This window comes from Pleurodeles waltl, chromosome 8 (genome assembly GCF_031143425.1).
Source record: "Pleurodeles waltl isolate 20211129_DDA chromosome 8, aPleWal1.hap1.20221129, whole genome shotgun sequence".
Lineage (NCBI taxonomy): Eukaryota > Metazoa > Chordata > Amphibia > Caudata > Salamandridae > Pleurodeles > Pleurodeles waltl.
In genome coordinates this window covers 647,633,930-647,660,797 of record NC_090447.1, presented here as the reverse complement: position 1 = coordinate 647,660,797, position 26,868 = coordinate 647,633,930, and positions in this window count along the sequence as shown.

The window sequence follows — 26,868 nt, the reverse complement described above, 5'->3', positions numbered from 1 at the left end:
TAAGCACTGCGCCGTATTTACAAGGTGACGTTAAGCCATTTTTTGTGGCTTAACACCACCTTGTAAATACGGCCCCTTCATACTCAGTCCTTTGCGTGGAAGGGGACTGTAATGGGTGTTGCTGTGACTATGCCACAGCAACACCCATTGCATTTTGACATTGCATCAGATTTACGTGTTTTCGTAAACCTGAGGCAGCGCAAAAATCTAACGCCACCCCAGTGGTAGGGTTAGCAAGGCACAACGAGGGGGAATACTTTTATTCCTCCTCGTTTTTTGCTTTTCCTATGTGTGCTGCATTCTGCAGCACGCATACAAAGAGAAAAATGCTAGACATGATTGTTTGTGTGTGGGAAGGTGTCCTTTCCTTCACATAAACAATCATTTCAAAGTGATGCTTTGGCACCCCTGTTTGTGCTGCATTCTGCAGCTTACACAGACATGCCACATCACCATTAGTAATTGATTATGTGTAGGAAAGGACACCTTCCCACGCATGTACAATAAAACCCCTCAACGCAGACATCCTTGCACGATGGTGCAAGGATGCCTTCACTGGAACTCAGCAGCTCAAATTAGTGCCAGCGCAAGGGACAAACAGGGGTGTGCCGCATTCAAATAAATAAGGCACATTCCTGCTTTGTGAAAATGATGGAGAGTGGTGCTGTCAATTTTGGCGCAGTGTCACACTCTATCATTGTCAGTTAAATATTGGCCTTATTATTAAAATGAGCACCTCAATCTGATTCCAGAGAAACAGGCATATCTTACCTTGGTATTAGTTCTCTTAGTAGTAACTTGGACACTGTGAGACTGTCATTTTTTCTTGTTAGATATGCCTCCACCCACCAGGAAAATATGCAGATAATCACCAATAAAGTCCATCTTCATCCTGTTGAATGGTCCTCCTGATTTGCCTACCTGACTCAGCGTGACGTGTCCTTTTTCCTACATTAATTTGCAAACATTCACCATAACTTCTGCAAACCTCTTCTGCTTGTGCTCTAAACCTTGGGTTGTAACAATACTGCTTGAATGTTCTTTTAATGGCATTTATACCTAAATTTGATTGTTCCTGTAGATACCATGTCATTGGAATAAGCAAGCTGTCTGTCAATATTGGTTGTCCTTCCAATGAGACCCAAACGTTGTTGTCATCAATTCCACATCCTGCCTTGATCTATCTTTGTTTTTCCTCAATCAGTGTACTCTCAGTGTATTCTCTTGCATTTGTCTCAATTCATCCTAATTGTTTGCAGTTCTCAAACTCATTGCAAAAAGACTCCCTTCCTGACTTCCATTCATGTATGATCCATTGCAAGTGGATGACATAGTCCCACACTAACATGCCATTTCATCAGCATACCTGTTGCAGAGTGTGACATAGCTACAGTCACTCCTATGCACTATAAAGTTTACAATGGCTATTTTAATGGGTTCTTGTAAAGCCACCAATAGATTTTTCTATTTTTGCACATTCTAATAGGCAATCCAGCAGAGGACATAAGACCACAATGTGGCCACAATTGCCCATAGCCATGGACAATAATAAACCCATATTGACTGTCTGTAAACATTGTAACTCTTACTCCATTGATTCATTTGCAGGCTTTAGTAAGAGCAATCAGTTCTCCAACCCGAACCGATGTAATTGCTTGTAACTATGATGCTTCAACTACTTCTTGAATAGTGCAGTCCCCGTCGTGGAGCTCCCCTCGCCCTCCATCCCACTGGTGCCTTCACCCTCTATGGATTCACCCTCCAGAGCCATGTGTAATGCAGCTCCCTCCATCGCTGATGCCTCTGCTCCTCCGCCAGATGATGCTAATGCACACAAGGACAGGGTGACAAAACAAGAAGGGGGGGAGAGACAGAGGAAACACTTGGTCAATCCCAGCAACAACACCACCGTTGGCATCCACAACACTCAGGGATCAGCCTTGTGCACTAGGCCATGCACTACCAGTTACAATGCTAGTCACCAGACCATGGGGTACAATGCCTAACCCCATTTGCTGCAGTCCTGAAACCCACAGGAGCCTGGCCAGTTGTAGATGCCCACAAAAAATATTGGTGTTGGAGTGCCTCAGAGCCTGCCCAACAAGGGACCTACCCTGCCATGTTCACCCTGGCCTAAGGGAACCCACATCCCACAACCCCTACCCAGACACTTCGTAAAGAACGCAGAGTCAGCTTAATGACACTGTACTCACCCCCTTGTGGCTGCTGTGATGGCCTCATGTGCCCATCCAACTCCGGATATGCCACCACCAGGATCCGGAACATCAAGGGGGTCATGGTGCGACGGGCACCCCTTCAACTTTGGGAGGCCATCCCCAGCTGGGCTTCCGCCGTCTTCTTGCTCCAGCGGCGCAGGTCCTCCCATCTCTTGCAGCAGTGGGTGCTCCATCTATGATAGACCCCCAGGGTCCGCACTTCCTTGGCGATGGCATGCCAAATACCCTTTTTCTGGTGGGCGCTGACCTAGAGGAAAGGTACAGGAGGAAAGGACATTACTCACCCGTCCGGAACGTAATACTCATTGCCCACCGGTTCCCACCCATGCCCTGACGCACATACACTCACTATCCTCACATGCAGCCCTAACCCCCCCCCCCACATATATCTTCCATCCACACCACTCCAAACAGGCATGGCCCTCGCATCATGCTCACAGTATACTCACCTGTTTGTCTGAAGGACCGTGTACTGGGGGAGGACCCCATCCACCAATTTGCCCAACTCCTCCACAGTGAAGGCAGGGGCCCTTTCCCCAGACACTCAAACCATTGTCGATTCCAGACACAGGTCACAGCAGCACTTGCAGTGTAGGTCCTCTCCTGTTGAAGGTCAGGTATCAAGTGAGTAAACAGATAGGAAATGGCGGTCACGTCCGTGGCGGTGCGTACCGTCACCACCAGCATACATCACCATTGGCTCCTGGAACGAATTGGGCCCAATGATAACCAATGCTGAATTGTACGGCGGTCTTCGACCCCCTACTGTGACGCTGCACAATGCAAGCACAGTTACCTAATTTCTCCTTGTCCCTCCTCACAAGTCAGGCAGCCGCCATTTCAGAGGGGCACATGACAAGGCACCTAACTGCATCACAGCACAATTTGGCAGATATACGGACTAACTACGCCACACAAGGATTTACTCACATTACTGCAAACACACTTGTGCAACCTATGTGGTACATGACCCTCTGCTCACCGTTCTCCTCCATAGGCCACATCTGCTGGGACAGATGATGAGATGGCTTCATCCTCTGGTGTAGAGACCCCTGGTGGACCTGTCGACAATAGAAGACAGACACATCATTATCACCTACAGACTTGATCGTGTCACAATCCAAGACCTGTGTGCCCAATGGGAGCCAGACCTGATGTCAGATATCCACGATCCCACAGGAATCCCCCCTCTAGTGCAGGTCCTGTCAGTGCTCCATTTCCTGGCAAGTGGCTCCTTTCAAACAACAGTGGCGATGGCTGCAGAGATGTCTCAGCCAATGTTTTCTAACATGTTGACCAGAGTTTTGTCTGCCCTGCTGAAACACATGTGCAGCTACATCGTGTTCCCCCAGGTGGAGGATTTGCCCACAGTGAAGGCTGATTTTTATGCCCTGGGACATATCCCCAACATCACTGGTGCCATTGATGGTACACATGTGAAATGTGTTCCCCCTCGCAGAAGTGAACAAGTGTACAGAAATAGAAAAAGCTACCATTCGATGAATGTGCAGATGGTGTGTTTGGCGGCCCAGTAGATCTCCGATGTGAATGCCAAGTATCCTGGTTCTGTGCATGAGGCCTACATTTTGAGGAATAGCAGTATCCCTTATGTGGGGCCAACTCCAGAGGCACCATGTGTGGCTAATAGGTGAGCCAAAAATCCCCACACAGTATGAGTAGGTGTCTGGGTATGGGGTAGTCCCTAAGGGTTAGTGTGTGTCTTACAGTTATCCCTCGAAATTTGCAGGTGACTTTGGTTACCCCAACCTCTCATGGCTACTGACCCCAGTGAGGAATGCCAGGACAAGGGCAGAGGACCACTACAATGAGGCACATGGGTGAACTAGGCGTATTATTGAGAGGACTTTCGGCCTCCTGATGGCCAGATTCCGGTGCCTCCATCTAACAGGTGGCTCCCTATACTACTCACCGAAGAAGGTGTGCCAGATAATCGTGGCATGCTGCATGTTGCACAACCTGGCATTGCAACGCCAGGTGCCTTTTCTGCAGGAGGATGAGCCTGGTGATGGTCTTGTGGCAGCGGTGGAGCTTGTGGACAGTGAGGAAGAAGAGGCAGAGGAAGAAGATATTGACAACTGAACGAACATCATCATGCAGAACTTCCAGTGATACACAGGTAAGGGACTGTAACTGCTCCTCATATTTCTGAATACTGTAGGACATTGTATAAGTCTGCCTCTTAACCTCTGTCTATGGACACTGACAGTTCACTTTGGATTTCAATTTTTCAGATCTGGGTACCTCATTCTGCCTTCTGATAAATGTACTGCTGCCCAACAACTGTCATACATTGGTATGAGCAAATGAACATTTACATTGCTATTTGTTGCTGTCGTTGTAATACTACATTTGTGAAAGATCAGTCTAACTCCAGATTGGTTTGTGATTAAAGGGTGTTTATTTGGAGGCTAATGAGTATAGGGGTATGTGCAAGGGGCTGGGGTGATGGTGGAGGAAGGTCCATAGTAGAGTCCAGTCTCTCAGTATCACAGGTGCATTGTCCAATGGGGGATAGGAAGGGGAGTAAGGGCAGTTCAAGGTGGACAGGGTAACTGAATGGGACAGAAGGGTGACAATCAGGAGGGTCCTATTTCCTGGTGGGGTCTTGGCAATGTTCTTTGCTTTCTGCCTGGATCGCACGGACCGTTTGTGGGGTGGTTCTCCTTCTGCAGGGGGTGGGGTGCTGGTGGCTTGTTGTTCCTGTGGCGGGGCCTCCTGTCCACTAGTGCCGGCGGAGGTGGAGGGCTGTTCCTCGATTTGGCTAGTGTCAGGGGCCCTTTGTTGTGCCACTGCCTCCCTCATGGTCTTGCCTATGTCAGCCAGCACCCCTGCTGTGGTGACCAGGATGGTGTAGATGTTGGTTAGGTCCTGCCTGATCCCTACGTATTATCGCTCCTGCAGCGGCTGGGTCTCCGGAAACTTGGCCAGTACCGTGCCCATGGTCTCCTGGGAGTGGTGGTATGCTCCCATGATGTTTGATAGTGCCTCATGGAGGGTCAGTTCCCTGGGCCTGTCCTCCCCCTGTTGCACAGCAGTCCTCCCATCTTCCCTGTTGTCCTGTGCCTCTGTCCCCTGAACCTTGTGCCTACTGACCCCAGGTCCCTGATCGTCCTTAGTGGGTTTGCCTGGGGTCCCTGTAGTGGTGGACACACTGCTGATTGACGTGTCCTGGGGACAGTGGCATGGCCCACTGGGTGGGTGCTGTGGTGGTGTTTCCTGAGGGGGGAGGTTCTGTGGTGGGTTGGGACTGTGGCAGGGGAACCGACTGTCCAGAGGTCCCTGATGGGCTAGGCTGGTCATCTTGATCCAGGCGTTCAGAGATCCTGTCGTCACTGTTGGCTTCTTCTGTGGGGGGGACTGGATATGGCTGGCACCTCATGTCCGATGATGTTGGGTAGGGGTCCTGTTGGGGTGTAAATGCATTGTTATTTTATCTGTGTGTGCCATCTTGTGCAATAGGTGTGTTTCCCTCCATTATTGTGCTTGCACTATCGCATTAGCCCTTGTGTGCCCTGGGTCAGTCTCTCAATTGGACATGCTATGGTGATGGGTGTCCATGCATGTCTGTGATGGGTGTCCATGCATTGTTGTTGCATGCAGGGCTTGGTTGTGGGAGTGGTGGGTCGTGATGGTGAGGTGTGTGGGAGATGATGGAGTAATGGGAGTGAGGGTGAGGGTGGGAGTATGTGATGGCATTCAGGTAGGGGGGGATTAAGTTGTAAAGATTTGACTTACCAGAGTCCAGTCCTCCTGCTACTCCTGCGAGGCCCTCAGGATGCATGATCGCCAAGACTTGCTCCTCCCATGTTGTTAGTTGTAGGGGAGGAGGTGGGGGTCCACCGCCAGTACTCTGTACAGCTACCAGGTGTCTGGATACCACAGAACGTACCTTCCCCCGTAGGTCATTCCACCTCTTCCTGATGTCATCCCTTATTCTTGGATGCTGTCCCACTGCGTTGACCCTGTCGACAATTCTCCGCCATAGCTCCATCTTCCTTGCAATGGATGTCTGCCAGGGACGCGCCAACCAAGACCGGACCTGTGAAGGGGCGGGACCAAAAGGCCCCTTTAAATCTAAAATGCGCGCCCACATCTGCGGGACTTGCCAACCAAGACCGGACCTGTGAAGGGGCGGGACCGAAAGGCCCCTTTCAATCTAAAACACGCACCCGTATCCGTGGGACGTGCCAACCAAGACCGGACCTGTGAAGGGGTGGGACCGAAAGGCCCCTTTAAATCTAAAACGCACGCCCGCATCCGCGGGACGCGCCAACCAAGACCGGACCTGTGAAGGGGCGGGACCGAAAGGCCCCTTTAAATCTAAAATGCACGCCCGCTTCGTGGGACGCGCCCGGGCAAATCCCGGGCCAAGGGCGGGCCCATCCTGCACCCGTCATCACCAGGAAGAGACTGGGCTGGGCCCCCCCCCTTTTCAACTTTGCCTTCAGGGGCTCAGCGGGCAAGACTGATAAATGGAGAACTGTTGACGTTAGGAAGAGCTAGCACCATTTTTGGGTTTTAAAGCCTTTTTTATTTAGCTTTTGCCTCATATATGCACTAGGAGACGGCAAGATATTATAGTATCATATCTTCAGGGCTCCTGTGTCAGAAAGTTGCGCCTGGACACATAAAAATATAAAATAACAGTTCTAGCTGTATCTAATACTGGGCACTGGATCTTGTTAAGAATTATCTGGCGTCTTTCCTTTGTTAAAAGAACAGCCCGTTTTGAAGGGGAAACGCAAAGGAGACTGTGGGGGAAGGGATCCTACTCAGGAGGCCCCCCCAGGCTGATAACCAGCTACTTAACCTCAGTGATGGGTGCTATTGAGTCGGAAATAGGGAGAGTGGAAGCTACCCTAGAGTCATCCCTTGAGAAAATAGGGAAGAGTGGGGGGGAGGAAAGGACTCTCCCTGCAAAACTTCCATCAGGCAAGACAAGAAAAAAAAATCCTTGTGCCATAACGGACAAGGACTATCGACTTAATTTAATCACTCCTACGACCCCAGAGAGTCCACCCTCAAAGAAAAGCAGGCAAATAATCCCCCCCCACGCTGCTGCTCCGTCCTCAGATTCACCTCGGTCTTTTTTAAATGGCCACGAGGTTTTAAAGGATCCAGTAGAAACAGAGAAGAAAAACGGAAAGCCATTACCTAATTCATTAAAAAAAACACAGGAAAACAGATAAAGGATAGAAAGATCTTGGTCTCTTCCAATAATTGTCTTTCTGAGATTGAGGACCAACTCGGGGACATAAATAAGTTGTGTTCCCTGGTTCTAGAGAAAGTGGCCGCTCTTGAGGAAAAGGTTGATTCTATATCAACATCAACGACAACGAATCCCACACTTCCGAGGGCTGAATCTCAGAACACTCATATTGCCTCTGCATGCTCACCTGTCTCGACAACTTACCAATATCAAAATCGCAGGCCGACCCCTGTCCAGAACCTAGTCCCAAACCCCCTGAATCTAGAGGAAATGCAAAATTCCACAAATGCACAACATCAGCGAGGCATAAATAAATGGGAGGGTCCAGTGGGCCAGTTAATTCAGAGAATCCAAACAGCTTGCCCAAGGATCCCGTTGGCATGTGCTCCTTATCTTAATCCTGGAAAACGTCCCTATATTCGGAAACACCCATCATGAGTCTCATGCATCACTGTTAAATAAAGTGATGCACTGGGTAGGAAAGAATTTGGGAGGGAGGGCAGATTTCCAACAGGACATCTTAACCTTAAGAAGGGTCCCCTGGATCGGCCTATCTCCTAAAGCTTCACAGGGGGACTGTATTATTATAAACTTCAGGAGTCCCTGGATAGCCAATGATTTGTATCATAATTTTTCAACTGTAAGCCTTCCTGCAGGGTCTATAAGAGAACAACGACTATCTATGTTTATCCCCCCAACACCAAACCCATGTCACTTCGACTCAAACCATTCGAGGGAACAGAATTCTAGTAATCTTGGTGTCCCCAATCCTCTTGATGTTGCCCTGCCACGGTCCAACAGGTTCGAGCCTTTGGCTTCACTGGAGCAAATAGACTGACTACCAGCAACTGGGCCCTTTTTGCAAGCCCCCTTGGAGATAAATACACTGCATCAATCTGTCTTGCAGTCCAAGGGAATCTCTGACACACACAATACATGCGGTCTGACATCTTCAGGGATCATCTCTTGGAACGTGGCAGGCTTAAAATCAAAAATTGGTAATCCAGATTGGTTAGATTTAGTGACGGAAAATCTTTTTATCTGCTGTCAAGAGACTTGGCTTGTAGAGCCCCCGCATATTAATGGATGTACCACATATAGTGCCCCGGCAAGTAAGACTTCCGTAGGTAGGGCTAGGGGAGTACTGGCCACCTTTGTATCAGTAATGGCTAGGGGAGTAGACGTGCGTGTTGTGGGTATATCCCCCTTCTTTTTGGCCTTGTTATTGAAATTAGCAGAGCCATTTGACATATTACTGATCAATTATTATAATAACATCTTTGATAATTCAGACACTAGTGTGGTTGGCAGTCTGGAGATGATAATATATAAGACAGCAAATACTAGCAAAAAGGACTTAAGAATAATCTCGGTCGGCGACTTTAACGCTCATCAGTGTGAGCCAGAATATTTGGACTGCTGTGGACTTATGGATGAAAATGATAGCCCCATCCAGCATTTTAAGCACTCTCCATATGGGAATGCTCTCAACTCTTTGATAATAGCTAATTCTTTACTGTTCCCCATACCAACTGTTAGAGGTGTACCAACATTTATAAGAGGAGATGCCTGTACTACTATTGATTTCATCATCTATTCCAGAGAATTATCTTCCCTTCTTGGGCAGTTTAGGGTGACTTCAACTTGTGTTAGTGACCATAACCCCTTATCTATTGAAATAAGTTTGGACCTGAAGAGTGACTCGAGAAGAGAGAAACAACACCCTGATATGATGTTTACAGCCCAAAAAGGCCTTACAACCAAATGGGGAAAGATAGATAGTAAAAGTTTATTAAAGACCTAATGGTGACAAGATGGCCAGACGTCATGATAACTTTGGGTGAAGATAGGCCCCCCCCACGAAATTGTTTGTGCATTTTCTTCCTTGACAAAACATATGGCTGAGAAATTACAGTCTTCTGGCACTAATAAAGCATATGGTCCGAGATGGTTTAATCATGCATGTACAGCATCCTTAAATAACTTAAAGAAAATAACTAACGCATCCCCCCTAGATCGACAAGCAGTTAAAGTTGCCAGGAAGAACTACAAGGAAGTCCTTGCTAAGAGGAAATCCAAATTAAGTGAATTAGCTTGGGAGGAATTGACGGAAGCTTGCAAAATTAATGATACATCAGCATTCTGGTGTGTGGTTAACTCTCCACTGTTCAACGATAAGCATGAGACGTCTATGGACACCGTTATTCCAGTCCAAACCTGGGTGAACTATTTTACAAAAATGTTTACACTAGAGCCTGACCTTCAGCTGGATAAGGCAAACTGTTCACAAATAGGAGGAATTGATCAACTTTGTGTGGCTTTTGGCAATGCCATAAGTGTGGATGATGTAAAGCAAGCTATACAAGACTGTCCATCTGAGAAAGCCCCTGGCCCAGACAAAATTCCTGCCTTGACTTATATAAAGCGCTTCCAGACTTCTGGGGGCCATTGCTTACCAACTTTCTGAGATCTGTTGTGACAGGCCCATTAGTAGACTCCTGGAGAAAGGTGATCATTGTCCCGATTTTTAAGAAGGGGGACAGGGCAGATCCTTCATGCTATCGCCCAATTTCTTTATTGGACAGCTTGGTTAAATTTCTAGGCCGAGTGATTCTAAATAAGTTGGAAAACTGGGTGACAGAATCTCACTCTCTTTCAGAAGTCCAATTTGGCTTTCTGCCCGGTCTGGGCAGAGTAGAACAAACTCTTAACTTGACTCTCATTGTACAAAAATATACTAAAGTCAAAAGGGGGTGTATACATTTAGCATTTATGGATTTGTCTTGTGCCTTTGATACAGTTAACAGAGATAAATTGTGGACAGTCATACTGAATATGGGTGTGGACAAAGATATAATTATTCTACTTAGTAGACCCCACGCCTGCACAGTGGCGCTGGTCCGCTACTCCCGGGAGGGTGGTCTAACAGAGAAGTTCTCCTCATTAAAGGGGGTTAGACAGGGCTTTGTGTTGGCCCCTTTTCTTTTTCTTTTATATATAAATGGGCTTGAGAATTTTCTCTGTGAATCGGGGAGGGACTCTCCAGTTATTAATAATTCCACAATTCCTGTTTTACTTTATGCAGATGATGCTGTACTAATTTCAAGGACAGCAAATGGCCTCCAGATTTTATTGAATGCTTTTAATACATTTATGGGGAACCTTGGACTCAAAATAAATAGATCTGTGTCATACATGATGAAGACCGGGCCCAAGCTAGCAAAAACTAAAAAAATTGTTTTAGAGGGGCATGAGATACTTAAGGTCCCACATTTTACGTATCTGGGTGTCCCCATTGATGTAGATTTTAACTGGAAATTTTTAGTAAATATACGCTCCATACAATTCCAAAAAGCTATAGAAGCAGTTTTTAGGTTTGCAAAAAGACTGCGACACAAACCTGTCAAAGAAATGACGACTGTCTTTTCTACCAAATGTCTTTCTATCGCGACATTTGGAGCCGAGGTCTGGGGATATGCAGAATGTTCGAGCCTCCAGATTGCAGAAAACACGTTTTTAAGAAGCTATTAGCAGTCCCTCAATCCACACCAACAATGTTATGCCACAAAGAAGTAGGCTTGAGACATATATCCAGTTACATTAAGCTTCAACCTGTATTATTATGGTTAAAAATCTGGACAAAGCCAGAAGCTTCTTTATGCACAAAGGTGATTCAGGACTGTCTCCTCCTGTCACGATCCTCGGATATACCTTGGCTTAGATATGTCCACCTCTCCCTACTATCTTTAGGATTAGGAGACTTTTCTCAAACCTGATATTTTAACAAAACGGGATATCAAAAAGGTGAAAGATATATACTGGCAGAAACACTGTGACCCGGAGCCAACTCCGGGCACAAGTAGAACACAGGTGAGAAATCAGACACAGTAAATGCATCCAAAGTTATATCTGACTACCATTAGTCTTGAGCGACAAAGGTTCCTACTCAAGAGGTTACGCCTAAATACATTACACTTTTTGGTAGCATTCCCATTACGAGGAACCTGGTTTAAGAACCTTCCCCCATGTTGCTGTGATGGAAAGATACCCCAGAGCACATTGCACTTTATGCTTTTTTGCACTCTCTATGATGTCCCGAGAAAAAGGTTTTTATGCCCGTTATTTTTATCAAAAAGTATTAGAACTAGTCAGATTGCTTATTCATATGTACATAACTTGGGAAATGTGGATATAATTCAGGCTGTGTTAAATTTTATATTTTCTGCTTATGGAATTCGAAATATGTATTAATAATGTTTTTAGTAATTTCATGACAAAGAAACCTGTGTGATTTATTTATTAGATGTCTTTTATGGTCTTTTTTGTACCGAATAAAGTTAATTGATGATGATGATGTCTGCTGCACCTGTGATCCGAATAGCTGTGGCTCTACCTGGATGATTTCCTCCGCCATGACCCTGAGCTCCTCCTCAGAAAACCTGGGGTGTCTTTTAGGTGCCATGATGTGGTGTGAGCAATGTGTGAGTTGATGGTTGACGTGATGTGTGGGGTGATGTGTTGGGTTGTGTGGTGTAATGTGCGTGGATGGTGTATGAGTGATGGTGTTGTGTGCCTCTGGATGCTGGTGTGGTCTTTGCTATTTTCTCTCTCTGCTTTTTCCAATTATTTTGCTGTAAGGGGTTGTGGGTAATGTGTGTGTGTGTTTTATAGTGGTCTGAGTGTGTGGGTGTGGTGTGTGTATGTGTGTCAGGAGTGTGTAGTTTGAATTGTCCACTGTGGTATAGTTTTGTAAATGTGTGTGTATTTTGAGCGCGCAGTGTGTCCTGTCAATGGTTTACCGTGGTTGAAAGACCGCCGCATTGATTCGTGGGTCGTGATAGTGTGGGCGTATTCCTGTTGGCGTAACGGTGTGGGTTTTGCTACTGCCAGTTTATCACTGACCTTTGGTGTGGCGGACTTGTGAGGGTGTCTGTAAAGTGGCGGAATTCTCAGTGTGGGTCATAATACCTGTTGCGGATTTCCACTGCGGACACAATTTGTTGGCAGCCGTCGGCACGGAGGTAAGCGGGATTTACCATCAGGGTTGTAATGAGGGCCAATACCTGTTGTTCATATTTTAGAAATCGTGAATTTTTGAGGTGCTCAGTCTTAGTTTTTGTTTGTAACACCTTAACTGAATGCGTGACCATAACAGTGAAGGGAAATTCCATCACAATGTTTTTACACTTTTTGAGACTCGCACTCAGTGTGGCCTCCACTTTCAAATATTCAGGCAATGCGACCACCACAGGTTCAAAAGACACAGAGATATATGCATTTGGTCTTTTGCAACTTCAGTGAATTTTGGATAGCACTGAAAGAGCCAACCCTTCTATTTCACTGCAGAACAGGATGCATTCTTTAGATTAATCTGGCATTTCCAATGCAGGTGCGTGACAGAGACTTTCTCTCAACTCCAGGAATTCTTTCATGCATTCGTTGTCCCATGGAATCGAATCAGTAATATCCTTATAAGTCATTTTCAAAAAAGGTTTTGCCACAAGGAAAAAGTTGGATATACACTGTCTACAGTAGTAAACCATTCCTTGAACAATTCTGACCTCTTTTTGTGTTCTCGAGGTATTCATTTTGAAAATAATTTCAATGTTGTCTTTGGAAACCTTCCTTGTCCCTTGTGTCTCAAGTATTGCAGTTCTTTTTTAGAATATTGCAGGTTCTGTAGTGACAACTTATGCCCATTCTCTCCTAGATGGTTTAACAATGCTATAGAATTTTCATGCCATTTTTTTCATTACTGTATGAAATCAAAAGATTGTTGATGTTCTGGATCAGAACTGAGTCTCCTGCCAGTTTCAAAAGTTTAACATTTTTCTTTAAAATCTGTTTAGAAAGTGAGAGTCTCTCAGTATACTCTTGTTGGAAGCTGCACCACATAATTACTTTCTCTTGGAACATGAAGGAAAATAAGAATTGTTTGTTTTTCTGTATAAGGGCTTCAATCTGTCTCATATTGACTTTTGATAATTGAACCTGAGTCATCTCTTTCAGCTGATTACCTTGATTTTTATCAGGATTAAATTTAAATTCCCTATTTTAATGCCCCGCCTCATTGCACATATGATAAACAATTGTTTTTTTTAGCATCACAATATCAATACCTGTATTTGAATCAATAGGAACTCCTCTTCCTCTTCCTTATAAAGCCTGAATTCTTGTATGCATCAATCCTGTCATCCCCTGAATAGCTGCCACATTGTCAACAACTGTAGAATTTTGAACCTTTGCTGTACCATTTTTGTTTGGGCTAACTTGAATAGCTTCTTAATCTTTTGCAGTTTTATTTCCTGTTCATCACTAGAATGCTATGCATACTTCAAAATCTCATCGAAGGACTTTGGCCTTCATTATGACATTGGTGGTAACTCCTGTTTACCGCCGCAGTGACGGCCACCAACATACTGTAACAGAGGCGAACATCCATTCGCCATATTATGACACACACACACTAAACCAACTGAATACTGCCACAAACACAAATCTGCCAGATCAAAGGTAAGTGTTAAAGTGTCGGTACGAACACTCACCCCGTCAGGCCAACAAAACAAAACCCTCCACATTATGACCCACGAATTGCCACAGAAGACATAGAACGGTGGTAATCCATTGGCGGTACACACCGGCGCAGTCAGAATGGCCACCCAAATACAAAACAACACAACATTGGCCAATACCAAAATCACACACCTGACACTAATACACACACCACACCCACCCACAGCACTATAAAACACACACCCACATTACCCACAAGCCTTTACGAACATGAAAAATAGCCAAGAGACAGACATGCAAATCACAGACACAACTACACACACCACTAACACCCAGCCACCCGTCATGTACCCACAAACCACCACATTATTCAACACCCACTGCACAACACACAACACCCATGTCCCCACAAAGGCACCCCGGTTTCACAGATGAGGAGTTGCGGGTCATGGTGGAAGAAATAGTCAGGGGAGAGCCACAGCTCAATAGGGTAGTAAGGGTGAAAGGCGCCGCACATCTAGGCAGTAAAACAATAATTTTACACAAGTAACAAAGTAACCGCAAGATCAGGTGCAAACTGGCCCAGTGCCTTACTACCCGGTAGGCACCAAAAAGGGTATTGAGATACCCGAAGACAAAATTGGACAAGAATGGCCACAGCACACCGATAGTATAGTCCAATAGTGTGGCAGGGATGAGTGACCCTTATCTTATGTTGCTATGAAGCAAAGTTGAAAGGAGTCTCAAGTCCTGTTTGTAGAGGGTGTCTTTTATTTGTAGATACTGGAAATCATTGTGTCATCAGCGTGATACAGCCAACACGTGTTTCGTCACACCAGTGACTTTATCAAGGCTGGGCCAGCCGGCCAGGAAGGTGCGTGACAAAGGTAAGTAATGGGGGAGCCGCGTGATCGGTTGAATGGGCTCAGGGACGTAAGTGGTGACTTCTTAGAGTGGAACTAATGAGAATATGGTTGAGTGAGAGAACATGAATGCAGACCCTGGTAAGCCTGTGGTCGGAACCTGAAGTGGCGAAGGGACGTGTGTCAACGAGCTATTTTGGACGAGTACCAGGAAGATGGATCTATGGCGGACAATTGTGGACCGGGTTCATGCCGTGGGACAGCATCCAAGAACAAGGGACAATATCAGGAAGAGGTGGAATGACCTTCGGGGGAAGGTACGTTCCATGGCAGCAAGGTACCAGCTCGCCATCCAGAGAACTGGTGGTGGACCCCCACCTCCTCCCTCACAGCTGACAGCATTGGAGGAGCAAGTCTTCCCAATACTGCATCCTGAGGGACTCACTGGAGTAGCCGGAGGACTTGACACTAGTGAGTCAACAATTACGACCTATCACCCACCCATACCTGCATGCCATCTCACCCCCTCACCCTGACTCCCATCACTCCACCTCACACAGTGCACCGACACATATGACTAACCCAAATGCCAAGCCCTGCATGCCATACCCACTGCATGTACCGCCCTCCCGGTCCTGCATGTACACCTACCACCTATGCATGCACAGCATGGAAAACTAACAATCCCACAATCCATCACCATACATAAACAAAGTAGCAGGGCAACAGCAACGATATAGGGGAAGCTAAGGATGTAGAATGTCACATACATGGAGCACAATACATCACTTACATCCCAACAGGTGCCCCAGCCAATCCCAGTGGTGAGGAGGTGCCAGGGCTTTCCAGTCCCCCAACAGAAGATGCCTCCAGTGATGACAGTAACTCTAGACATCTGGATCTGGATGAACTTCCTGGCCCATCAGGCACCACTAGTCAGTGGGCCACCCCAGCCCACTCCCAGTCCACCACAGAGCCTCCCCCCTTAGTATCCAACACCACAGCACCCACCCAATGTCCCCACACCTCTGTCCCCAGGACACGTCAATCAGCAGTGTGCCCACCTGTACAGGGACCCCAGTCCACACCACACAGCCAAGACACTCAGGGTCCTGGGGTCAGTGGCAGTGGGCACACCATTCAGGTGACACAGGCACAGGGGGACAGGGACACTGGGAGGACAGCTATGCATCAGGGGGAGGACAGGCCCAGGGAGCTGACTGTCCTGGAGGCACTCGTTATTGTCCTGGGGGCTTACCAACAATCCCAGGACAAGATGGGCCAGATTCTTGACATCATGCAGGGGAACCAGCGGCGGTAGGAGGTACACTATCAGGAGATCAGGAAAGATTTCCAGGCCCTCAACACCAGCATGGTCTCCATAGCAGGGGCGCTGGCTGATATGGCCAACATAATGAGGGAAAATACAGCAAACCAGCGGGCCCCTTCCACTAGCCAGTCAACTGAACAGCCCACCACATATTCTGCAGCGAGTGGACAGGAGGCTCTGCCACAGGACCCACAGACCACCAGCACCCCTCCCTCTGCAGAAGGTGAACCACCCCGCAAACGTTCCCTGAGACCCAGACAGATGCCAAAGACACTTGCCAAGACCACCACCAGGAAATGAGACCCTCCTGAATGTCCCCCTTGTGTCCCACTCTGTCACCTTGTCCACTTTGATCTGCCTTTTCTCTCCTTCCTATGGCCCCTTGTACACTGGACCTGTGGTACAAACAGACTGGACCAATACCCTCAACTTACCTATACCATCACCCCACTCCATTGCACTATTCCGTCCATAAATTTCACTACAATAAATACCACTGAACCCAACTTGAGTGATAGTGCTTTATGTGATGAAAACGTGCAATTATGGTAACAGTTACATCTTATGCAAATGACTTGAACTCTGTGATAACATACAAAGAATGACCTGTAGCTATCTGTAGTCATCAGATCAGTACACAGCTGTTATAACACCAACATCTGCAAAATGAGAAGGCATAAGTGACAGTCAGTTGAGATGCAAAGAAGTGACTGCCATCCTGTTACAGCCACACTGAAAACATAAATATTCAGAGGAATAGTCAGTTCCACTGTCTCACCTGTGTGTCATTGGAAGTACTGCTGTGTAACTGATGTTCTGTTGTATACATCCTCATCCTCTACCTCCTCATCCTCACTGTCCTCAGGGTCCACTGCTGCCACAGGGGCATTTCGAAACTCATCCTCCTGCAGGTAAGGCACATGTCATCTGAGGGCCAGATTGTGCAACATGCAGCATGCCACAACTATCTGGCAAACCTTCTCAGGGGAGTAGCAGAGGGATCCACCTGTCAGATGGAGGCATGTGAACCTTGACTTCAGGAGGCCAGAGGTACGTTCTATGATCCTCCTGGTTCGCCCATGTGCATCATTATACCGATTCTCAGCCCCTGTCCTGGCATTCCTCACAGGGGTCAGGAGCCATGATAGGTTTGGGTAGCCAGAGTCACCTGTAAGTGTTGAGGTACAAATTTTAGCCTTACACAGTGGTATGGGGGATGACTCCTGAAGGCATACACTGACATACATTGGGTGGGGACTCTGGCTTACCTATTAGCCACACCCTGTGCCTCTGTAGTTCTGCCATCACATTTGGGATGCTGCTATTTCTCAGGATGAAGGCGTCATGCACCGGCCCAGGATACCTGGCATTGACGTGGGAGGTGTACTGGTCTGCAAGGCATACCATTTGCACACTGAGTGAGTTGAAAATCTTCATATTCCTGAACACCTGTTCATTGTGAGGGGGGGGAAATGCAATATGTGTTCCATCAATCGCCCCTATAATATTTGGTATCTGTCCCATTGCATAGAATCCAGCCTTCACAGTGGCCAAATCTTCAACCTGGGGAAAAGCGATGTAGCTGCATATGTGTTTGACCAAGGCAGACAAAACCGTTGCCAGCACGATTGAGAACATTGGCTGTGACATTCCTGCTGCCAAGCCCACTGCCACTTGGAAAGAACCAGTTTCCAGAAAATGAAACACTGATGGAACGTGCACAAGAGGGGGGATCCCAGTGGTATGACAGATAGCTGATATCAGGTCAGGCTCCAATGGAGTACCCAGCTCTGTGATTGTGGCCCTGTCCAGTCTACAGGTCAGTATTATGTGCCTGTCCTCCAGTGTAGCCAAGTCCACAAGGGGTCTGTAAACGGGGTCTTGTCTTCTACTCCTGTTCCTCGGCAGTGGTAGGTATCTAAGGGACACAAGAATGAGCAGAGTGTCACAAATTGAACAATGTAACCACCTCCTTAGTGTACATAGAGCATGTATGTAATCAGACAATGTGAATGGCAATGTGTGCAATTTATAGCAATGACGTAGTTTCCAGTTTCTAAATGTTGTTTACCACCATAAAATGGCGACTGCCTGTCCTGTAAGTATGAACAGGTGGAGGTGATGTAACTCCGCTGGCGATGGGCACCATGGCGGAAGGTGGTCTTGCACCGCCGTGCTATTCCACATTGGCTAAAATTGGTCTCTTTGGAGTACAGGGTCCAATGGGGATCACTGGCAGCGGTGACGGTGTACACCGCCGTGGACGTGACCTACATTTTCTGTCTAAAACCTCACTTGATTCCTGACTTTCCACAGGACAACACCTTCACTGCATGTGCTGCTGTGACCAGTATCAGGATCCTGCCACAGCCTGTGTGACAGGGGAAAGGGCCCTTGCCTCCACTTCTGAGGAGTTAGAGTGCCTGGTGGATGTGGTCCTACCCCTGTATGGACAGCTGTATGGGCCTCCAGACCAACAGGTGAGTACACCATGGGCACCATGCATGTGACAAGGTTGCATGGAGATGTGTGTGCTAGCAGTGTGTCATTTGGGTGGAGGGTATGTCTGGTGGTAGTATACATGTGGGGCTCCGGGTGATGTTTGTGCCAATGGAGATGGAAATGGTATTTGTGGGCAATATGTGTGACAGGCTGGATAGTATTGGTTAATGGTGTCCGCCTGTATATATTACCTCTGCAGGTCAGAGCCCATCAGAAGAAGGGATTGTGGTGTGCCATCTTAAAGGATGTGCAGACCCTGGGGGTCTATAGAAGGCAGAGCACCCACTGTAGGAAAAGGTGGGAGGACCAGAGATACTGGGCCCGGAAGTCCGTGGAGGCCCAGCTGGGGATGGCCTCCTAACGAGGGCAGGGTGCCCTTTGGAACCTGACCCCCCGATGACCCACATACTGGCGGTGGCCTACCAAAGCTGGATGGGCACTTGAGGGCAGCACAGCAGCCACAAGGGGGTGAGTACAGTGAGCGTGACAACAATTATTGTTGGGTGGCATGGGAAACTGGTGGTGGGTTTCAGTTAGTGGGTAAAATCTAGTAACCTAGCTAGGTTGCATTCCGTGTCAGACAGGGCTTAGTGGGTCCCAGGAGAGGTGAAGTTGGCGGTGGTTAGCTCTCATCTTGCTGTGGCACTTAGCCAATGGAATGCCAGTGTGATGCATAGTGCTCAATCCTGATCCCTTTGTGTGATGGTAATGTGTATGCCAACTGTATTGTTGGTGCTGCAATTGACCCAGTGCTCCATTTCTCTCCTCCCCATTTTCTTCTGTCATCCTGTCCATGTGTGCATTAGCATCATCTGGCGGAGAAGCAGGGGCACCAGCGACTGAGGGAGCTGCATCCCACAGGACCCAGGAGGCAGTGTCCACTAGCGCTGAGGGGACCAGTGGGACCAAGGACGAGGGGAGCACCACGGCGGAGACAGGTGGTGACAACACTGACTCTGATTCCTCCTGGTGGTGGCAGACACCTCTGGAACCACCCCAGCTACAGCCGCCACCCCCTGTACCAGCACCGCTCTCCCAGTAGCCCCCCACTGAGTTGCCCGTGCCCGCTCACCCAGGATGGTGGGCATTTCCTTTGTCCCAGGCACCTCAGGCCCTGCCCCACTGAGCCCTGCTGCCCTGAATGAAGAGGCTATTCACCTCCTGAGATCCATCTCTCTAGGTCAGTCAACCATTGTGAATGCCATCCACGAACTGACATCCCAGATGCAGCAATGCAATGCCTACCTGGAGGGCATTCACGTTGGGAGTGGCAGACCCATAGAGATCGTTTCATGCTCTGGCTTCTTCTCTGATGGCAGCCAGTGCCCCTGTTCCTACCATTCCCCCTCCAACTAACACTTCCCAGTCTCCTCAACCCCAACCCATCCAAGGCACCGATACAGACAAGCATGCACACAAAACACCACACAAGAGTAGCATAGTCAAACACAAGCAGCACATGTCAGGCCATGTGCACTCACACAAACAACAGACAGTTGCACATACAACCCTATCCACTGCCTCCACTCTCTTCCTATCCTCCTCCTCCTCCTCCTTCACAATCACATCCACACTCACACCTGCATGCACTGCATCAACTGCCACCACCACCATCACCACATCATGCAGCACACACACCTCACTTGCAGACACCTCCACAACATCCATCCACGCATCCCCTTTGTCCTCTCCTACCCTGTCTGCCCCCTCCTAAGGGACACATACGCACGCACTCAGACACCCAACAGCCATCCACCTTTCACATGCACACTGTCCATGCAGATGTACACCTCCGACAACCACTCCCTCAACCTCCACTCCCATCCCTCCTCCCACATCCCACCCCAACGCCCCTAAGAAGCTTTTCCTTGTACGTCTTGACCTCTTCCCTCTCCCTCCACCCCCGTCTTGCCCGTAAGGACAGTGTCCCAACTACCCAGCACAGCACCTCAGCCAATCTGCCACTGCTCCCATCAAATCATCAGCTGCTGGCACAAAGGGGCCCAGAGTGTGACAGCTGCCACTCCTACTGAGAGCACACCTCTGGCTCAGAAAGGGAGGACTAAGGTGGTGAAAAGCAAGGGACAGGAGACGGGGACAGTGGAGGCAACTCCTAGTCTTGGAGGCAAGGACATAAGTGACATGTTAAAGGCTAAGGAGACCCGTCACAAGAGGGGACACATGGATCCCTATCCACACCAAAGATTGCCTAGGATCCCCCTCCACCACCAAAGAAAGGGTAGGTTCCCACTCTACCAACAAGGAAAGGGAAGGTTCCCACTCAACCACCAATGAAAGGCAAGAGGCCCACTCCACCAGCAGAGGGCAAGGAGCCCCTTACCTCCAGTACAGGCACAGCAACCCTCATCTCCAGCTGAGGCACAGCCGGCATCACCTCCAGCAGAGGCACAGCAGCGCTCACCTCCAGCAGAGGCACAGTAGCCGTCACCTCCAGCTGAGGCACAGCAGCCCTCACCTGCAACAGAGGCACAGCAGCACCTCACCTCCAGCAGAGGCACAGCAGCCCTCACCTCCAGCAGAGGGCATGCAGGCCACCCTCCAGGGACTGTTGTACAAGGAGCCCTCTCCAGAACCAGTGGGCAGGTTTCCCACTTCAGAGACCGTGGCCTTGCACTCCCCACCAAAGACAAATGGGCATGGAGACCCCTCCAGAACCAGTGGGCAAGTTCCCCACTTCAGAGACTGTGGCCTTGCACTCCCCAGCAAAGACAAATGAGCATGGAGCCCACTCCAGAACCAGTGGGCAAGTTCCCCACTTCGGAGACTGACCTTGCACTCCCCAGCGAAGGCAAATGGGCATGGAGCCCCCTCCAGCATCAGTGGGCAAGTTCCCCACTTCAGCTGAGGTACCGCAACCCATCTCCTCTTCCCTTTGAGGTGCCTGCCCGTTTCCAACATGATGCCCCTGAACAGTGGATTCCAGATTGTGTCAGGAGTCAAGTTGGGCCTTGGACTGTGCCCTATGGCCACGTGGCCCTTTTGAACTTTGGACTGGCCACTGGCCCATTCTGGACATTGTCACCTGCATTTGGATTCTAATGGACAATATGGTGGCTGTTGGCATCAAATTACAGTGTTTGTTGATTCTCATTGTGGTCCTTGTTTTATTTTAATGTGTGTCCTGTGACATTTGGTTGGTTGTGTGTGCCACTCTTCTTTTCCTCCCTCACTCCCTTGTGTGCTAGGTGGCTGTACTCACCGTCGTCGGCGTTGGTGTCCAGGAGGGCATAGAATAGCATTGGGAAGACTTGAAGCTCCGGTTCCATCAATCAATCAATCAATCAATCAATCACGTAATTTATAAAGCGCGCTACTCACCCGTCAGGGTCTCAAGGCGCTGGGGTGGGGGGAGCTACTGGTCGAATAGCCATGTCTTGAGGCGTTTCCTGAAAGTCAGGAGGTCCTGGGTCTGGAGTAGGTGGAGTGGTAGGGAGTTCCAGGTCTTGGCGGCGAGGTGAGAAAAGGATCTTCCTCCAGCAGTGGCGCAGTGAATGCGGAGGACGGAGGAGAGGGTGAGGTTGGCGGAGCGGAGCTGGCGGACGGGGGTGTGGAAGGCGAGTCTGTCGTTGAGGTAGGCCGGACCTGTGTTGTGGAGGGCTTTGTGTGCGTGGGTGAGTAGTTTGAAGGTAATCCTCTTCGATACAGGTAGCCAGTGTAGGTCTCTGAGATGGGCAGAGATGTGGTTGCGGCATGGGACATTGAGGATGAGTCGAGCGGAGGCGTTTTGGATACGTTGCATTTTCCTTTGTAATTTGGCCGTGGTTCCTGCATAGGTTCCATGGTGGCATAGGTTCCATGGTGGCGGCAGAGTCCTCTGTGTACTTGTTGAGTACTCTGTGAGTCCTCTATGTACTTGTTGGTGAGTCTTTTGTTTTCGGTGTTATGTTTCCGCCAGCAAACATTTTTTGATGGCATTGGTACCGCCCCTGAAATCCTGGCAGTTTGTCAGGACAAACCTGTTTACCAAATTGTTCCCTAAAACTTGCTGTCACTACAGTTGGTATGATCTGCACAGATCCTGTTTGCTGTGTCACTAGTCCAGTAGTAACTGTAACGTAGCCAACTCAGCTGGAGGTATCAATTGGGAAGTCCTCATTTGAGCGGGAGTGCTAACAATAGCGTGCTGTCTCAAGAGTTGCATGACAACAGGCTGTGGAGCAATCGGTTGAGCTATTACTACTTGTGATGGTATTTGCTGTTTCATTACAGAAGGTATATTTACAGGCATCAGTGTTTGCATTTGGCTAGTAAGCTATAAGACTGCAGGATCTACAGGAGCAGTGGCATTTGTCAGACTATTTCCAGCATTCGCTACAGAGGATTCAACATAAGGTGAAGGGCACGTTAATAACGTTTGCTCCAATATATTGTTCCCTAAGTCACTGTCAGTGTCTATCTTTTGTTCTTCCTCTACCTTACTTTCTCCCTTGAATTTCTTTCTTGGTGATCTTTCCTCTTCATTTGGTATAGTCTCGGCCCTACAGCTACGGTCTTTCTCTACACTTGTGCCTTTTAATCCCAAACCACTTCTGCATAATTTCTAAGTGTTCTTTAAGTTTGTCTGACACATCTCTCCCTTTCATCCTTTAAAGCCATTCTCTCCCATTCACATAAAGCTTCAAACTGGGTGGGTCTAGCGGGTAGCTTTAGGTAACACAGCATGTCCCTTAATTGTCTGATTACTGCCAACTTAAATGTTCCCCATCTTGGAAAACTCAAATCACCCTCCTTTTCTGTAATTCTACTCCATTCTTGTAGCCAGAGACATGTATATAATCCTCTCCCCAGCATCATATGGTAAGTTGGTGTTCCTTTTGAAGGAGTCTATTCTCCCTCTCTAAATGTAATCGCCAAACCACATAGTGACTCTGGGGCATTCCTAAGTGCCCCTCTGGCTTTGTGTGCCTTCTGGTGCCTTAATTGCATTGCTAGCAGATTGCCTACATTTTCTCCTTGCTCATAGTGATACCCTTTAAGGTGCAAAAAGGCATATTCAGCATGTGATAGAAAAGGTTAAGTTGATTTGAATTTCCATTTTATAAGTTTGAAATAGTTTGTTCATAGTTTGCCTGGTGTATTTTATTTTTTGTCAGGTCCCTGTCTGATATCTGTTTCCAAGCTAAATTGGTCCTCATGTACTTTTTAACGTTTTTTCTACCCCTCATCCCTTCCCATCACAGAGCGAAGTACCACATCACTGCTTGAACTTTCCCTCCTAATTTTTCACAAACACTGCCTCATGCACCCCCCTCTTTTTTCTCAGAAGGCTACACATACCTCAGTGGCTAACTTAGGAGCTTGCTTAATCTGCTCTGTGATTTAAACTGTGTTAGGAAAGTGTATGGACCACTTGTTTTTGCCTTGAAAAAGCCATATATTTGATTGCACAACAAGCAGTATTTCAGTGCTTTCTGATCTGTCCCTTACCTGGAAAGTAGACTCTGCTAGCTTGGAAGTGTGGATTCTGTCTGTCTGTATCCAAGAAGATTCTGAATATGGGTGCACCTCCCTCCTCCATTCCACAGGGGCTTGGGCCTGGTGATTGGCGTCCTAGCTCCCAGGTAATCTGAGCCCTCCCCTCACACCTGCAGTGGGCCTTTAAGTTTGTGAGGGAACCCCAAACCAGACACCTCCATTTTGTGAGCACAGTTTTACCTGTGTCCTAATGCAGCCCAATGAGCCAGAGTATTAGGAGAATGGTAAGAGTTTGCTTAATCTGTGTATTCTTGTTATTTGCTAAAAAGTGTATTTTTCCTACCCGTGCCTGTTTATATTAGGCTCCCAGTGTTTCAGCAAACTTGGTGCTTTTAAACTACTAACTTTTTTAACCATGACTTTTTTAAATTTCCCTCCTAGTTTTTCACAAAGACTGCCTCAAGCGCCCCCCCCGCCCCCTTTTATTTCTCAGAAGGCTACATACACCTCAGTGGCTAACTAGAGTGTGTTTAGGAGCTTGCTTAATCTGCTCTGTGATTTAAGCTGTGTTTGGAAAGTGTATTCACCACTTGTTTTTGCCTTGAAAAAGCCATATATTTGAGTGTGCAAGAAGCAGCATTTCAGTGATTTCTGATCTGTTCCTTACCTGGAAAGTAGACTCTGCTAGCTTGGGAGTTAAGATTCTACCTGTCTGTATCCAAGGAGATTCTGACTAGAGAAGCACCTTTCTCCTCTCTTCCACAGAGGCTTGGGCTTAAGGTAATTTGGCCCTTATAAATGCTTTCATTGGTTGTTCCATATGTTATTGTGATTGGTTGTAAGGGTTTATATTTCTATTGGCTTAAGTGATACCGGTTGTGTTATGATTGGTGCTAGTGCTAGGGATCCTATTGGACAAAGGTTTTAGGGTCCCTGTTGTGAGTGGCTATCTGGGCTAGGGCTGTTCGTGGTACTGTGGCTGCGGTTCCTATTGATTAAAAGGTTTTTAGAGTCCTGTCTAGGCCAGGGCTGTGCTTGGTACTAGAGTTCCTATCAGTTTAAAAGTGTTTAGTGTTTAGTGTTCCGGTTGTGAATGGCTTTCTGGGCTAGGGTTCCTATTAGTTTAAATGTTTTTAGGTTTTCTGTTGTGATTGGCTGTAAGAGTTAGGGTTGTGCTTGGTATTTGGGCTAGGGTTCTTATTGGTCTAAAGTGTTTAGGGTTCCTGTTGTGATTGGATGTCTGGGTTAGGACTGTGTTTTGTACTAGGGCTAGGGTTCCTATTGCCACAAGGATTTTAGGGTTCTTGTTGTGATTGGCCATCTGGGCTAGGGCTGTGCTTGGTCCTAGGGCTAGGGTTCCTATTGGTCTATAGTTTTTTTTAGGGTTACTTTTGTGATTGGCTGCCTGGACTAGGGCTGTGCTTGGTACTAGGTATATGGTTCCTGTTGGTCCAAGGTTTTTAGGGTTCCCATTGTGATTGGCTGTCAGGGCTAGGGTTGTGATTGGTAAATGTGGCCAGCTCTCCTATTGGCTCTTGGATTTAGGGGCAGGATTCTGATTGGTTATGGCTAGGGTTCCATTGGCCTATACGGCTTTTTAAGCCTAGGGCTCAGGACTTCTCAGTCAAGGCGTCGAGGCAAAGGGCGGAGAGGACAAGGGTAGTTGCCTGTTTATGCCTCTTCGGGACTGGGCAGGCTTAGGGCAAGAAATGCTGCCCAATTTTCCATTTTTTCAGCAACTACCTTAAACTCTTGACATCCTCCAAGTCTCAAACACAATATCAGCAGAGGCATTCAGTTCATGCACCACAAACAAACCTCAAACAGATTTTGGTGTCTTAATAACACCAACAAAACCCCACATACTACACCTATTCACATATCCACCACAATAATATCATTAAGACACCTTCATTCTCACACCAAACACAACTCTGTCCATTACCTCTAATACATCCACACATCACAATACAAAGCTACATTCTACATTACTTTCATCCATCAAGACACAACCTCCCTGTTCATAGAAAACCCAGCGCTATCCTCTATTTGCTCCTACAGACCTCTTTTTTTCATGACAGCACCTATACTCAGCGTTCCATCACAATATCCAACAACACCCTTCTCATACTTTTATCAATTACACACAGCCACTCAATCCATACCCTCCATCACATATATTACCTCTTTCACCAATCAAATCTAGCTCACTCATAGCTCTTCTCTATACCCTCATATACACCTTCTCCGAAACCTATCACCACCCCCTGTTCTATTCAAACACCAATCACCAGCAGTAACTCACATGCAAACCCTTCACAGGAAACCACTACATCAATATCTCCTCCCACTACTCCGCACAAACTATATGAACCACACACATCAGCACATCAAGATAACACAAACTTTGATAATATTTTCCGTCACACCCACTCCCACGCTCATGACTACACAAATAATACAAATCCTGACCAATCTTCATTCCAAAATTCTCATTCTTCACTAACTTCTACCACATATACCCCAAAAAAGCAACATTCATTCCCCTGCCTCGTATCCATTGCACAATTTAGAGCCTTAGATTGTGATCCACATGCTCCTCCACCACTCCTAACCCATGCTCCTTCCAACCTAAACAGTTGCAATCAAAATAAACAACATGTCACTCTTAACAACTTTGCATCCCCCTGTCTATTTCACAACAAGGCTACTCTACAAAAAAAGTAAATTAATCATTTCACTCTAAAACACCAAGCC